The sequence below is a fragment of the Anas platyrhynchos genome, chromosome 1 (genome assembly GCF_047663525.1).
Source record: "Anas platyrhynchos isolate ZD024472 breed Pekin duck chromosome 1, IASCAAS_PekinDuck_T2T, whole genome shotgun sequence".
NCBI classification, from domain to species: domain Eukaryota; kingdom Metazoa; phylum Chordata; class Aves; order Anseriformes; family Anatidae; genus Anas; species Anas platyrhynchos.
In genome coordinates, this window is record NC_092587.1 from 83,667,974 (window position 1) to 83,681,391 (window position 13,418).

General features: G+C 38.8%; 1 long non-coding RNA gene across 2 annotated transcripts; it reads left to right on the top strand.

The window, feature by feature from the left end:
• Positions 1–6,856: 6,856 nt before the first annotated feature.
• Positions 6,857–10,307, top strand: LOC110353932 (uncharacterized). 2 transcript variants are annotated; one of them, XR_011806660.1, is made up of 4 exons: positions 6,857–7,047; positions 7,193–7,244; positions 7,980–8,111; positions 10,191–10,307. It is a non-coding gene; the product is annotated as an uncharacterized lncRNA (long non-coding RNA). The 2 variants fall into 2 exon arrangements; XR_005262950.1 differs by having other exon boundaries at positions 6,857–7,037.
• The last annotated feature ends 3,111 nt before the right edge of the window (positions 10,308–13,418 follow it).

The window sequence follows — 13,418 nt, forward strand, 5'->3', positions numbered from 1 at the left end:
AACAGGCTCACATACCTCTCCCTAGCTTTTTTCTTTCCCGTGTAGGACTAATAGAAGCCAAGACCTAGGGTAAAAAGACTGAATGGCACATTTAAGAATACTGTTGATACTATTTTTCATTATTCTAAACGGGTTGCCCAGGGAGCTGCTGGAGTCACCATGCCTGGGGGCGTTCAAGAAAAGATTAGACATGGTGCTTAGGGACACGGTTTAGTGGGTGGCATTGGCAGTAGGGGGATGGTTGGACCAGATGATCTTGAAAGTCTTTTCTAACCTTAATGATTATATGATTCTATGACAGTATAAAAACATAAATAACATGATAGCATTTAAAAACACTGAAATATGATAACTTTCAAAAGTGTAAAACAAATAATTTCAAGGAAAGCAGAGGAATTACAGAAGATATGCACTATAATGAATATAATGAACACACAGCAGCAACCACCTACATTTTATTCTATGCACAAATAGAATGACAATATACACATCAGAACAGTTGTTACCTGCATCTTCTGAAGGACATGCTTCACTATTGTATTTTATGAAACACCGTATCTCTTTACAACAGCATAGGGAAAAGGGTGAAAAATTCCCAATCCAGGAGTAAAATTAGAAGATGATGTAGAATTATCAGAGGTAAAAATCAACTAAAAATTGAGCTAAGTATTTTAATTTCAAATGATACCCATGTAAAGTCTTCCGTGGTCTCACTTGTTTAGGACTAGACATTTTCAAATAATGGAAACAAAATTCTTCATATTTTCTTCAATTGTTAAAAATCTGACATCATTCATGAAAATTATTTGCCAAGAATTAGGCAGGTGATTTGGTTTATGCCTGAATTGAGAGATGTCTCCAGTATCCCTACTGCATTGATTCTTCACTTTAAGAGGAGCATATTATCATCTCAGTTTGTGATACTCATGGTTTCTTGGAAGTTTCCTATATATGGGGTGACCCTAGCCTATGTCTTTTTAGGATGCAAAATCAGATAGGATCATAGTGCACAAGATAATTTGTTTTAAAAATACATACTGGTTACCTCTTTTCCCTGTCAGGGTTTTGCATAGGGGCAGCCTGCCAACATTTGACATATTCCAGATGGATATAGAGAACGGCAGTGCGGGTCAGTGGTGCCTTGTTCTGTGGTTAGACCTCAACACAGGAGGATAGAAAACAATGGGAAAAAAAGTAGAATATTTCAGGCGAAGTGTCCTAGTTTTGGAAAGGGCCACAGGCTTTTTGTATATTTACAAGCACTTTCTCACATTACGAGCTGACAGGTTTCTACTGAAGCCCGTGTCAGTCAGTCTCTCTCTGTATTTCTCCCTGGTGTTCTGTTAAAGCCAAATAAAATCTATTTGCCTCTGCTTTTCCCCCTTGTTGATGTATGTAAAGTTATCAACTTCTTGCAGGTGTCTGCTTCTTGCATTTGTAATGACAATTTAACAAAAAAAATCAACCAAACCTGAGGCCACAGAAAAGCTTTCACAAGAGGGGTCAAAAGGGTTTCCTCTTCTGCTAAAGGTCTGCTACATTATTAGCAGTGCCGTGCTAGAGATATTTACCTGTTGGTTGCTTTTCAATTGATTCAACATGTGGCTACAGGGAGGCTGGAGTCTTGAGATTAAACCAACTTCAAGTTAAAATCTTGGGCTAATTCTGGGAAGAAAACAACTGTTTGTCCTGCTTTGGCTCCCTCATGACTTTTCCCTCTGTTTGTAAGTTTAGCCTCAATTAAAATAAAACAACAAATAGAGAAAAACAATCCCAAACAATTAGGGTTTTGACATCTAAAAAAGCCAATGTTGGATGAGGTCATCTCATCACAGCCCATAAAGCTATCTCTTCCTCCCTTTGTAATACATATGTTCCAGTCCAAGTTCCTCTTTAGCCTTTTTGTGGCTAAAGTGAACTAAACATCCCAAACAAAATATGTGTCTGATTTATTGGTTGTCTGGGAGAATTAATGCTACAAATGCAATAATGTCTAATTTCAATTCAAAAGGAAAAACAAACCCCAAAAGCATAGACCTCCCCATAAAAGAATTAAGGAACTGATTCATGACTTATAAAGCCAGAGGGGAGCAGCCTGCATATCTACCCTGACCTCCAGGATAGCATAGGCCAGACTATTTCTTCCCTGAGTTACTTCCTTTTGGAAAGAAGGCACATCTTTAAGAGAAACAGTCAATCTTAATTTTCAGATTACCAGTGATAGAGAACCCTGCATAGATCCATCAGATCTGTTCTTTGATGATTAGCTGTCCTCTAGTAAAAACATATGCGGCTTATTTTTGGTCTGAAGGTACCATGTTTTTATTTCCAGACATTGGATCTTGGGATGCCTTCCTCTACTAGACTAAATAAATAAATAAATAAATAATCTCAGTGTAGGTAGATGTGGACATTCATTTTTTCAGCCTTCTGAGATCTTTCTGAGCCTTTGCTCTAGTATAAGTTTTCCAGCCTTTTATTTACCCTCTTGATTCTTGTATGAGCCTTTTCCTGCTGTTCACTATCCAGCTTGCATTGTGGACGCCAGCGAATATAGCAGTTATGGCCTCATCATCACCAAACACCAGGCCGGTATTCACTATTTATCCACTATTCTCCTGTCTATTCAACCCTAAAAATGCTTCTGGAGTTCCTTGAGGAACTCCTATTTGACAGCATACTCGCTTTGGTCCCACTCTCTCTCCAGAGCCATTACACAATATACAATCAAGTTATATATTCTCTAAGTATGACCCAGGTTCTATTTTCCAAACAAATGCCATTATTTCCTAACGTGTTGCTTGCATCTGTTTTACCAGGCAATCTGGTTTGCATCACTGTTTTATCTTCTTTTTTTTTTTTTTTTTTTTTCCTTTTTCACTTTATAATCTGTCATACTCACTCTTATCTACGTCAGTGATAACTGCATATCTTTATCCTGCTCATTGATGCTAATACTGAGTTGTTTAATTCTGAAAACTGACCCATGCAGGGTCCCACATAAAACACACTGTTTTAATAGAGATTCCAGATTTATAGTGTTACTTTCCAATTTATCGATTGATTTTTAAAACATGTAATTTATGCCACGTTAATTTTTATTATGCCGGATTCGTGATGAAAATACATAGTGACATCTATTATAATTCCATACTGAAAGCTATTTTATGGACATACACTTTATGAATTGTATTTAGGACATGAGCTCCCAAATATCTGAAGCTACTTGGTCAAGATTGATTTTACATAAATCCACTTTGAACATACTAATTGTTGATGATGCTTCAGCCACCACTGTTTTGCTTACCAGTTTCAGAGAATCATCTGATTATTTCAGTCACTCTACTTTCACTTTATAACCAGTGCTGGCAGAAAGCTTTTATACGTATATGTACGTATTCTGTATTTTAAGGACTGCTGGAGTTCACAGCCCTATTCTTGAGGTCCAAAATTCTCCCTTTTGTCTGTAAGGCTCTTTACTGTGGTCACTTGGCCAAGGAGGGCTTTTTGCATAATTTCCATTTTCTGCGCAGAGCACAAAGCTTCAGTAATCTGGAACATCTGCACTGGCATTTAACTAACAGCATTTTGAGGGAGTGCAGTGACCAGACAGACAACCATTCCTCTGTATGTATCTCTGATGTGCACATATGTGAATGAATGGGAAGCTAAAACAGCAACGGCAGAGGCTAGAAATTAACTTAATGGGTGGAAATATGAGCACACAGCAGCCCACAGAGAGTTCAAGTACATCTTTAGCAGCCCTTCTTTCCTCAGATGTGCAACAGCAAGGGAGATAGATAGAACCAACAGGTTTGTGAATGAAATGAAGATCTTCATTTTGGTTAAATGGTTAACTTATGTTTCTCCTACCATTGATACAGAATAGTTAGACTCTGAGCTACAAACACTACTTTTGTGCCATCTCTTACCTCCAAAAAATAAGCTTTGTTCTTAGAATACCAAAGAACAAATATTCATTGCAGCCAAGAGTTTTAATAGAATTGGCTAAGGAGTTTTCTGAGCCACTGACATAGCTTTTAAATAAATCTCAGATTCCTGAAGATGTTCTGCAGAACTGGAGGGGGGGGAAAATAATAAGCCAGTCTCATGCCAGTAATTATAAATGACCAACAGGAAGCCTCAGGAAACTATAATCCCCTAGAAACTTGACTTAGAAGGCCAGGGTCTTGGGAAGGTGGAAAGGAAAGATTGTAAGAGATACATGTAGAGAGAGATAAGAAGATGTACATTTCCCAGTGGTACATCTAACATCTCCCTGATGTATTTCCTCTTCTCTTCTCTTTGACTGAAAAGTGGAAAATATCCTTAGCTAATCATTTCTGGAAGAAATGGGAGACTCAGAGTTCAACATATGGAGAAACCCTTTGGTTCCAACAGTCTACTTTTCATGTGTATGTCTGAAGCTGCCAGACACATGCTTCCTTCATATCTAAAGTATTTATTTCTGACCGCTGGTCTTCCTTTTCTTTTTCTTCCCTTGAGGCTGGCTGTGGAAGGAATACTTCATTACAGAGTGTTGAGGTTTAGTTTGTCTCACATTTTTTATTTACTCTAAGCTGTTATGTATAACAGCATCTCTTATTCAACTTGCCCTGGATAATATTTACCAGATATCAAATATCACAGTTAATTTGATGTGGGACCTTAATCTTAAACCACCTGCTTTGACCTTGTTTGGGCTGAAATGTATTGGCTGAACTGTAACGGGCATTAGTCTCGGTGCAGAAGTAGATATTTTTGGAAGCCACGAGAAAAATGTCAGTTTTCAAGTTACACAATGTATAAATTTCCTGAACTTTTTTTTTTTTTTTTTTTTTTTTAATGCATTTGTTCTAAGAAGATGTTATTTTTGTGCTTCATAACTGAACAACATCTGAACTTTGACATTTGAAACTTCCCAGGTGTTTACTTTATGCTGTTTTCACATTGCAAATAAGCAAGTTAAAATTCTGGAAGAATAATCCATTTAATGTACTTCTGTGCACATTTAAGAGGAAAAGAGAAGACTTTATATTCAAAGGGCTACTATACACCTCCATGTTATCAATGGCGATTCATTCCAATACATTCAGACTTTGCACAGAGGGAATAAAAATAGGGGGAGATATGTTAAGAAATCAGCATAGTTCAGGAGTTTTTTTAGCTGCTGTTACCATTTGGTTGAGGTTGGCCCCACTGCTGTTCTAAGCAGACTGTGACACTTCTTGGCATGGAATTTCAGACTGGTAAATGGAAAGCTGATAGCTAATAGGTCTCACGGATCTAATCATGAATCATATATTTGGTTTTGTTCAGTAATTTCTTTCTAGCATGACTGAATAGTGGGGAAATTTAAGCATTAATAGTTCAAATCAAAAAGGATTTTGATTCCCTTTGTGTTTGCATGACAGTTTTCAATAAAAATTTCAACTATATCTACACAATCATTTGAATCCAATGGTCCATCTGTTTTACTTTTTCATCTGTAGTAGCAGTCAATATACAGGCATCAATTATCAGGCAAAATATGCCAAATACATAAACAACAATATAAGGAAAAGTTTTTTCCTATCTTTGTTTGGTTAGGAAATGAGCTTACATTTAAAAAACAACAAAACAACCAATGTACACACCTGTTATCAGTTTAAATTTATTTTTATATCACAGGGAATAAAATATTATTTTTGGCACACTGTTTTTCCTAACTATCCTGGCATTCAGGTGGTTATGCACTAAGCAGTGTTAAAGACAGACCTACTTACACTGATACCCACATATTTTTCATGTGGTTAAGATGGATTTACAGCTATAAGAATGGCAGCTGATTTCTCCTGTCATGCACAGCATTCATCCAGTATTGAATGTTTTTCATTCACTGAGAGTTCAGTGGCTGTGAATGTCACCAAACTTTTATGACCATTCTTCAGAAGCTTCATTCTCCCAACCCCTTCTTGCAAGAAATCATGCTCACCCCAGGGAATGCACAGGTTTCAATCTACTGTGTCCTCAGGGTGGTCGTTCCCCTGGGAGGTGCAGCTGGATGTGACGACACAGATGCTGGAAGCTTCTTGGGTGGTGGGAGGTGCCATGATGCTGTAGACAGTCTGAGGTTGTAGATTTTACCAGGGATAGGTTTCTTCTGTGGCAGGCTGGAACAACCACACCTTCACAAGTACAGCCTTTCATCCCAGCAGAAGATGAACTTGTTGAAAATCTGCCAGAAATTACCCATGTGAACATTATAAATAATTGGAAAAAAAGAGATGTGGAAATGACAGGCTTGTAGAAATCTGGTGTTTCCCTTCATGATTTGCAAAGCAACACTCAGAAGGCAGCTGACAACATGAAGAAGAAGAAGATCCAGGAATCAGGAACTTGAATTATGTGAAGTCCCGCAGGTGCTGGCACCAGTAAAAAGAAGGGAAATTTCATATAAATAAGGTGAAGTGGGCAGGCTTCCTTAGAACACATGTACAAAATTTCATTATCATTAAATGAGGGAGCCAAGCACAGCTTTTCATTTTCAGCTCCCTGCAAGATTGATTTGACCTGTATTTAGTGAGAAACTTCAGACTTTTGTAGCCACCTGGAGCAGGGGACAGGCAAAGGCCAAGGTATTTCCCTGTCCAGGTGGCCCTCATAAATATCTCATTGGAATTTATTTTCTTTCATTTACTTTGGCATTGCTTGGGCACTGCTTGATTAAGGGGTGGTGTGCAGAAACTGACATGCCCAGAGATAGACAGCCACATCTGCTAACCATTTGGATTAATTATTACACCTGTACCATAAAACACATGTTAATAAAAGGCTGGTGAACAGGTTCAGGTTGCAGTTTTAAAAGGGCCCAAAGAAAGCAAAATTCTAACAATATATAAGAATCCAAACTGTTTGCTGATAAGATGCTGCAGGCTCCAAACATATACAAGGAAGAGGCAATGTCAGACATGTAAATAAAACAAATCACACAAGCAAACAGAATAGGAGAGTGCATATCCTAGCAAACTATGCCTTTGTAGTCTATTGGCTAGAAGGTGAACAACAGTACACGTTCTTTCTTTCCTTCTTTCTTTGCTGTTAGATGTAAAAGGAAAAAAATCATTAATCACTCTGCAGGATACAGCACTTAAATGGGTAAAGTTGCTGAAGGGGTCTGGTTAACATCAGCCGATTTTTCATTTCCTTTCAGTGGGGACAGTGTGGTGCTCTGGAATCCCTGGAGACCAGGAGCATGAATGCAGGTATTGAATTTTCAGGAGGAGACAATTAAGACCAAGCATGTGAGATACAATCATATTTAAATTAATTCAGGTACCTCAACTGAAGACTTAAACCCCCTGCCTTCTTATTTGGGATGCATATTTGGGATGGTTTTACTGGAGTGGCATTAATCATACTAGGCTTGTTTCATTTCTGATACAACACACTGGATCTCTCTATTTATTATTTATTTAATTGAAAATGTTTATTACATTCTTTCTGCCTATGTGAAATCATTTTGATGAACAAGCTCTTCAAACAAGTCTTTACCAGGTTTTCCCAGTCCGTAATTCTGAGATTCTCAGCAGTTGAAATGGATTGAAAGTGAACCCTGAACCCAGTGCCAATTCTCTGTTGCTTGTTAGATAGCTCCTGACCAAAACTAGCTTCCATCATGATCTGCAGATGGGCTGAAAAAGAATAGATATCATAGGACAACTGTAGACCTCCTCACTTTGGATTGCATCTGTAGTTGATCTTGACATTTATGTGTTATTTTGGGGGGCTCTTTTGGCAAATTAATCATCATCACTGCGAATATCACCAAGGAAGAGGTGCATCTCACTGCTCTGATGCCCAGCACTACCAGGCAACAATGGGTGGTTAATGAAATCTTTACAGAAAGAGGAAGCCAGAGAATGCACCTGTCCCTTGAGTCTTCTCAAATTATGCTTCACCAACAAAACCAATACTTCAATACATTTGTTCCTTTACAGCTAGAAGTCACATGGTATGGGAGAAGGCTGAGGTCTCAGCTCTACCACCAAACCCTGTAGAAGCCATTGGATCAGCTGGAGAGCTGCTGTATGCTTGGTGGATTGACCATAGGTTATGAACACCACTGCCAGGTGAGACTTTCCATTTACCAGTCTGTTTCTAGCCCAGGTCTTCCCTGAGATGATGGATTCACAGACAGTATGGCAGCCTGATTACATGTAATCCTTTGCTTTTAGACATTGTTGTACTGGGGAGATAGCAAAGGTTTCTGTGTCAGATGTGCCAGCTGACCACTACCAGGCTGAGTATGATAACAAAAAATCACAAAAAACTGGCAGGTCAGGCAGGCAGAAGAAGCTTTCTGTCAAGGACTTTCAACTTCACAAGGAATCTGGGGTTTTGACATCACCTCAGTCTCAGCTTCAGACTCTGCTAAATGGGCTGCAGTCAAGGACACTTTATAAGACTTAATGAAGTCTTGGACCAGCTAAGGCAGTCTTCTGCCCTGCCACAAAGTGAAGGGTGTTCTTTCGAGGGGATTTTGCATGAATCAAAAAAAAAAAAAAAAAGTAAAATGTCTGCCTCATCTGCCCAAAAAAAGTATTTTTATGGAAACATGAGAACCTCCAAGGAGTGGGGATATGGCATATGGAATTTACTGTGATTTTAGAGGCATCCCATGGTCACTCTAAGAGTGCTATTGATATTTATCTATGTGGTTTTCTGTCTGAAGGTTACTTTTCCCTTCAACCTTAGTTGTACTCTCTACTTGCATACATTCTGTTTGTACCATTCACAATATGGAAATGCAAAGAATTTCCAAAACTAAGGTTATAGTTAATGCCAGGACATATGTACTAAAACCTTAACAGCAAATAACACTGCCTTTGCTCTACTATTTTTTTTTAGTGCTCTGAGTTTTCCCAGTTAATACTAGAATATCCAGAGGTTAACCGAGGGAGGGATGGGGAAGAGAAATTATGATTTTATATATTTCCATTGTAATCTAGAAAAAAATAATGGCTCGCAGAAGAGTGATACTAATTAAATGTACCCTTCTAATAGATAAAAAAGTCCTGGGTTTGATTTTGGTTGCAAGTTCAGTTGCTGGATTGTTTTTTGTTTATTTGTTTGTTTGTTTGTTTGTTTTTAGTATCCCTTGCATTCAGTGCAGGTTAAAGATTCCTGAAGAAGGGTAACGTGCATGCACATGGCAGAATAACTATGTTACAGGTCCAAAGACACGCATATGCTTAAACTGTTTGGACTATTGGAGCTAAAATTAGCATTTCATTTTCTTTATTTTCAAACTATACTTTTGCAGTCTTCTTTGTATTATTACTATATTATGCAAGAACATTTTTGTGGTTACTCTGATCATTATAGTACCGTCTAGGTTACAGATGCCAGCTTCAGCATAGCTGTAGTATCTGAATTGCAGTGGACAGAAACTACTGGCACATCAACCGCATTCATTCTTCGGTACTGCAATAATCCCTGGAATGTATTAATTGCAAGTTATTGTTTAGATTTACTATCCAGCTCCACCTTCTGGTAAACTTGTATTAAATCTAACTGCTTGAGTTTCTTTCTACTTGCAATCACTGAAAGCGAATTCTTTGCTATGGTACTGCTCAACATATAAGAATGAATTTACTGACCTGTATTAAACATGTCAGTCACTGAATCTGTACTCCACTGTCTGTTTCAGGGATATGTGGAATAAATGTAGGACTTTTAGAGTAAGCAGTAAGGGAGATCATCTGCATACTCAAGACACTGAAGTTTCTGATTCTTGACATCTCTTAATGAATAACTCCTGGGCTCCAAAATTGTGGAATAGCTTTCTCAGACCTGTACTTCCACAAACCTTTTAATCTTAGCTGTTCCAGAACAAAAATGTGCAAATGTGGTACTTGAAGTGTCTCTTAGAGATCTCACTGCTCCCACTGCGTGAACTGTACAACTTCCATTCGTCCTTCCACAGGTTTTTAACAAAGATAAGCATGAATCATTACTCCAAGCTCTTATATATCTGTTGGTTTTTTTACGCACACTGCTGCCTGTGAATTTGAAGTTTTCTTTTGCATCCTCCCTTTTTATATTTATATATATATATATGTAGATAAAAATCTCTACTCATAAACTAAACAGGACTGTAACTCAGGCTCAAGAACTACTCAACAATCATCTGTAATGTTAACTTCTAGCATGCTCCCGGACACAGTTTCCCCAAGCCAATTAGACCCTCATGGAGAAAGCCAAGGCACTGAACTAAGGGATGGTGCAGGCTAGTGAGTATTTCCCATAGGTATTGTGAACAAAGGTAGGTATCTCACTCTCCTACACTGCCCCAAATGAACTCATTTTATTTTTTTTTAACATAGAGATAACCTATAACTACCGTTTCCTATTCCTAAGAACAGAGAATATTAGTGTAAACTGATCCACCAAGTGGCTGCGTGGAAGATACATTAGGACATGTAGCCCTGGTATACCTCTTGCACAAAATGTGACTGAAATTAAAGTTTCTTTTCCACTTACTCCCTACAAGCAGACCATCTTTCTGCCTAACTGCTACTTACAATGTGCTATGAATAGTCTCTTTCTTATGCCGTTATGAAGATATCGCATTTTCTATTAGACTGAACACTGAGAATAGTGTGTATTTTCTATATTTTCTCCTGAACCAAGTTCTTTCTGTATTTCTGCTCAAGGAGCATTTAGCTGCACTATAGATGATGAGATGTTGCCTGAGCAAGAACTTAGCATTTGTCCTCCTACTGAAGCAAAACATCTTATTGTTTCTTTCTTATTTTACCGTAGGGCATAAGATGCCTGGTCTTAAACCAGAGTCCCACAGGTCTAAGGACAAAAGGAAAACATAGATCCGCCCCTCAAAGTGATTATAAGACAAAACACACTGGGCATCTACAAATGGATGAATGAGCACACAGACACAGAGAGACAACACTGGTCAGTGCAATGGGCTGTGACCTAACCATTGTCACTGTAGGCATTACTGGAAAGAAAACAATTGGAAAGAGAACAGAGCCAAGAGGGGCATTTTATTTTGCGGAGGAATTTGCATCTCAGCACTTGGTGACACTCCAGCCAGAACAAAAACCGGAAATGTTGCAATTTTTGGTGAGAGAGGATGGAGACCCCAGTGGGGACGCTCTGCCGGCAGGCTAGCCCCTCATGGGACTTGCACAACCATCCATTTGCAGCAAACCGGCACATGCCAGCAACCACGAAAACACTTCCATCATAATTTTTCCAGCCAGCCAAGCCTGAAAGAGGCTGGTGGAGCAGTTTATGTGTATGTTTACAGGGAACTGCTCCAGGAAAGAGGGGCAAAAAAGGAGAAAGCATGGTCCCCAGGTCTGAAAATGTAGTGAGCAGTCACTATGGTATGGCATCATAGGCAGGCCAAAGTATCTTCTAGGTGAATGAGAGGTGATAGAAAATACAAGAAATGACCCCAGCCTGCTTAAAAAAAAAAAAAAAAAAAAAAAAAAAACTCTTTGCATTTGATGCAGGAGGTACAGAAGAACCTCCTTGCAAGGAAAGGTTGCAAATGGAAGGTAACAACCACAGTGGAAAGCTACAAACACAAAATGCAAACTGAGAAAACTTGGACAAGAGATTTAGCTGTGCACATGGAAGGTCATGTCCCAGAAACACTGTGCAAACTATATGGTCTGGATAGGATTCATGAGTCTTTGATCTCCTAGGCTATGACCATACAGACTGTGAGTGATGAGCAGAATAGTGATCCTCAAGAACAGAGAAAGGGAGCTTTCATCAACCTGAATTTAAATTGTTGATTAGATCTGCATAAAGAAATGCAGCTACCACAAATAAAATTTTAATTTGGAAGAGAAAGGGATTCTTCTATAGCAGTGATGTGAATTGCCAAAATGGAGTATTCTGTGTGGAGACACTGGATGGATGTGTCTGGGCCTAACTAGAAGCTTGAGGGATTTTACATTGAAAGAGGTGTCAGAAAGGATCAAATTCATAAGAAAGCTTAAGTCTGACTGGGTTCTGGACACATGAAAGAAAAGTTACCTCTGAATTCAGTCATCTGTGGGATATCTTCATCCTGGAATATTAAAAATATCACAGAAGAACGGTTGGCCACCACCACCACCCTAAAATGGCTAGGACACTTCCTCTTCTCTGAAAGCTCCTCTTTCCCTTTGGTGAAAGGAGGCTGACCCCAAAACACCCTGGTAGATGATGAAAGGGAGACTGCTTGGCTCCTCAGTATTTGCTGTTGTTCGCAGTCCTTTCCTCTGAGATATCTGTCCTCTCATAAATTTCAGTCCTGAAAAGCAGTACTAAGAGGCTCTACACTCTAACATGGGTGGGCAGGCTTGCGTCAGATGTACAAATGAATCAGAAAGTCGGGCTGATAACTCATCCAGTGACAGGCAGATGTTTACCTGAGAAATCAAGGCAGTGATCACAGTTTTTTGTTTTGTTTTGTGTTTTTGTTTTGTTCCTAAGCCCCTAATCCTGTTCTTTTTTTATCAAGCAAATCAGATGTTCTCTGTGAAGGTATTGTCTATTGGTATCATTTTAACCTATGTGACTTTGGAGGTCAGTAGGAGAGCTATTTTACTCACCCAGATTTTTATTCTTGATAGCAATTCAATGTCTCATTTGTTTTTTGGCCTATAATGACAATAGTTACCACACTAAAAAAGTACTTCATCTTAATTTTTCTTGCCAGTTGACATCAAATGTCTTACACGCAATGTGGGGGCCTATTACATTTATTCATTTTTAACTCTTTTCTTCAAAGCTTAAATGGAAATTTCCACGCCTCTAATGAATAATGGGATATAAAAGTTATAACTGTGATTAAAAAAGCACAACTCATAGTCTGTCAGAGTATTTTAAATTTCTTTGTGTTTAGATACTCAGTTCAAAATTGTACGTGCTAGACCTCTTAGTGGTTAGGGAAAACAGTGGGGAGTTACTAGTCTGGAGCCAGAGGGTGTCTGATTTTCGTTGGAAGCTGGAATATCCAAAGCCGGACTTGGAGGAGCCAAAAGTCCTTCAGAATATTTTTTCTGTTTTGCAAAATAAACAAAGGAGGGCTCAAATGAAAGCAATGCTGGGACAGATTCCCATAGGAACACACAGCATATTGTAGTGGAGTCCTGGGGATCTTTTCTATTTTGATTTATATCAGCAGCATACACTCTTGATCATTTACCAGCTGCCAAGTACCAGCAGAATCTACAGGAATAATATAATTCAGTAATCTACAGGATGGCTATTCCTCAGTTACCTTGTAGTTTCCCCATCTCTCTGCCCTCATATAACTGGCCCTGTGCATGTGGGCTGGCTGATTTCTCTAGCAGGAACAATAAGGTCCAGTACAGCATCCTGCCTCCTGCCACTCTCCTCTCCTTCAATAAGCA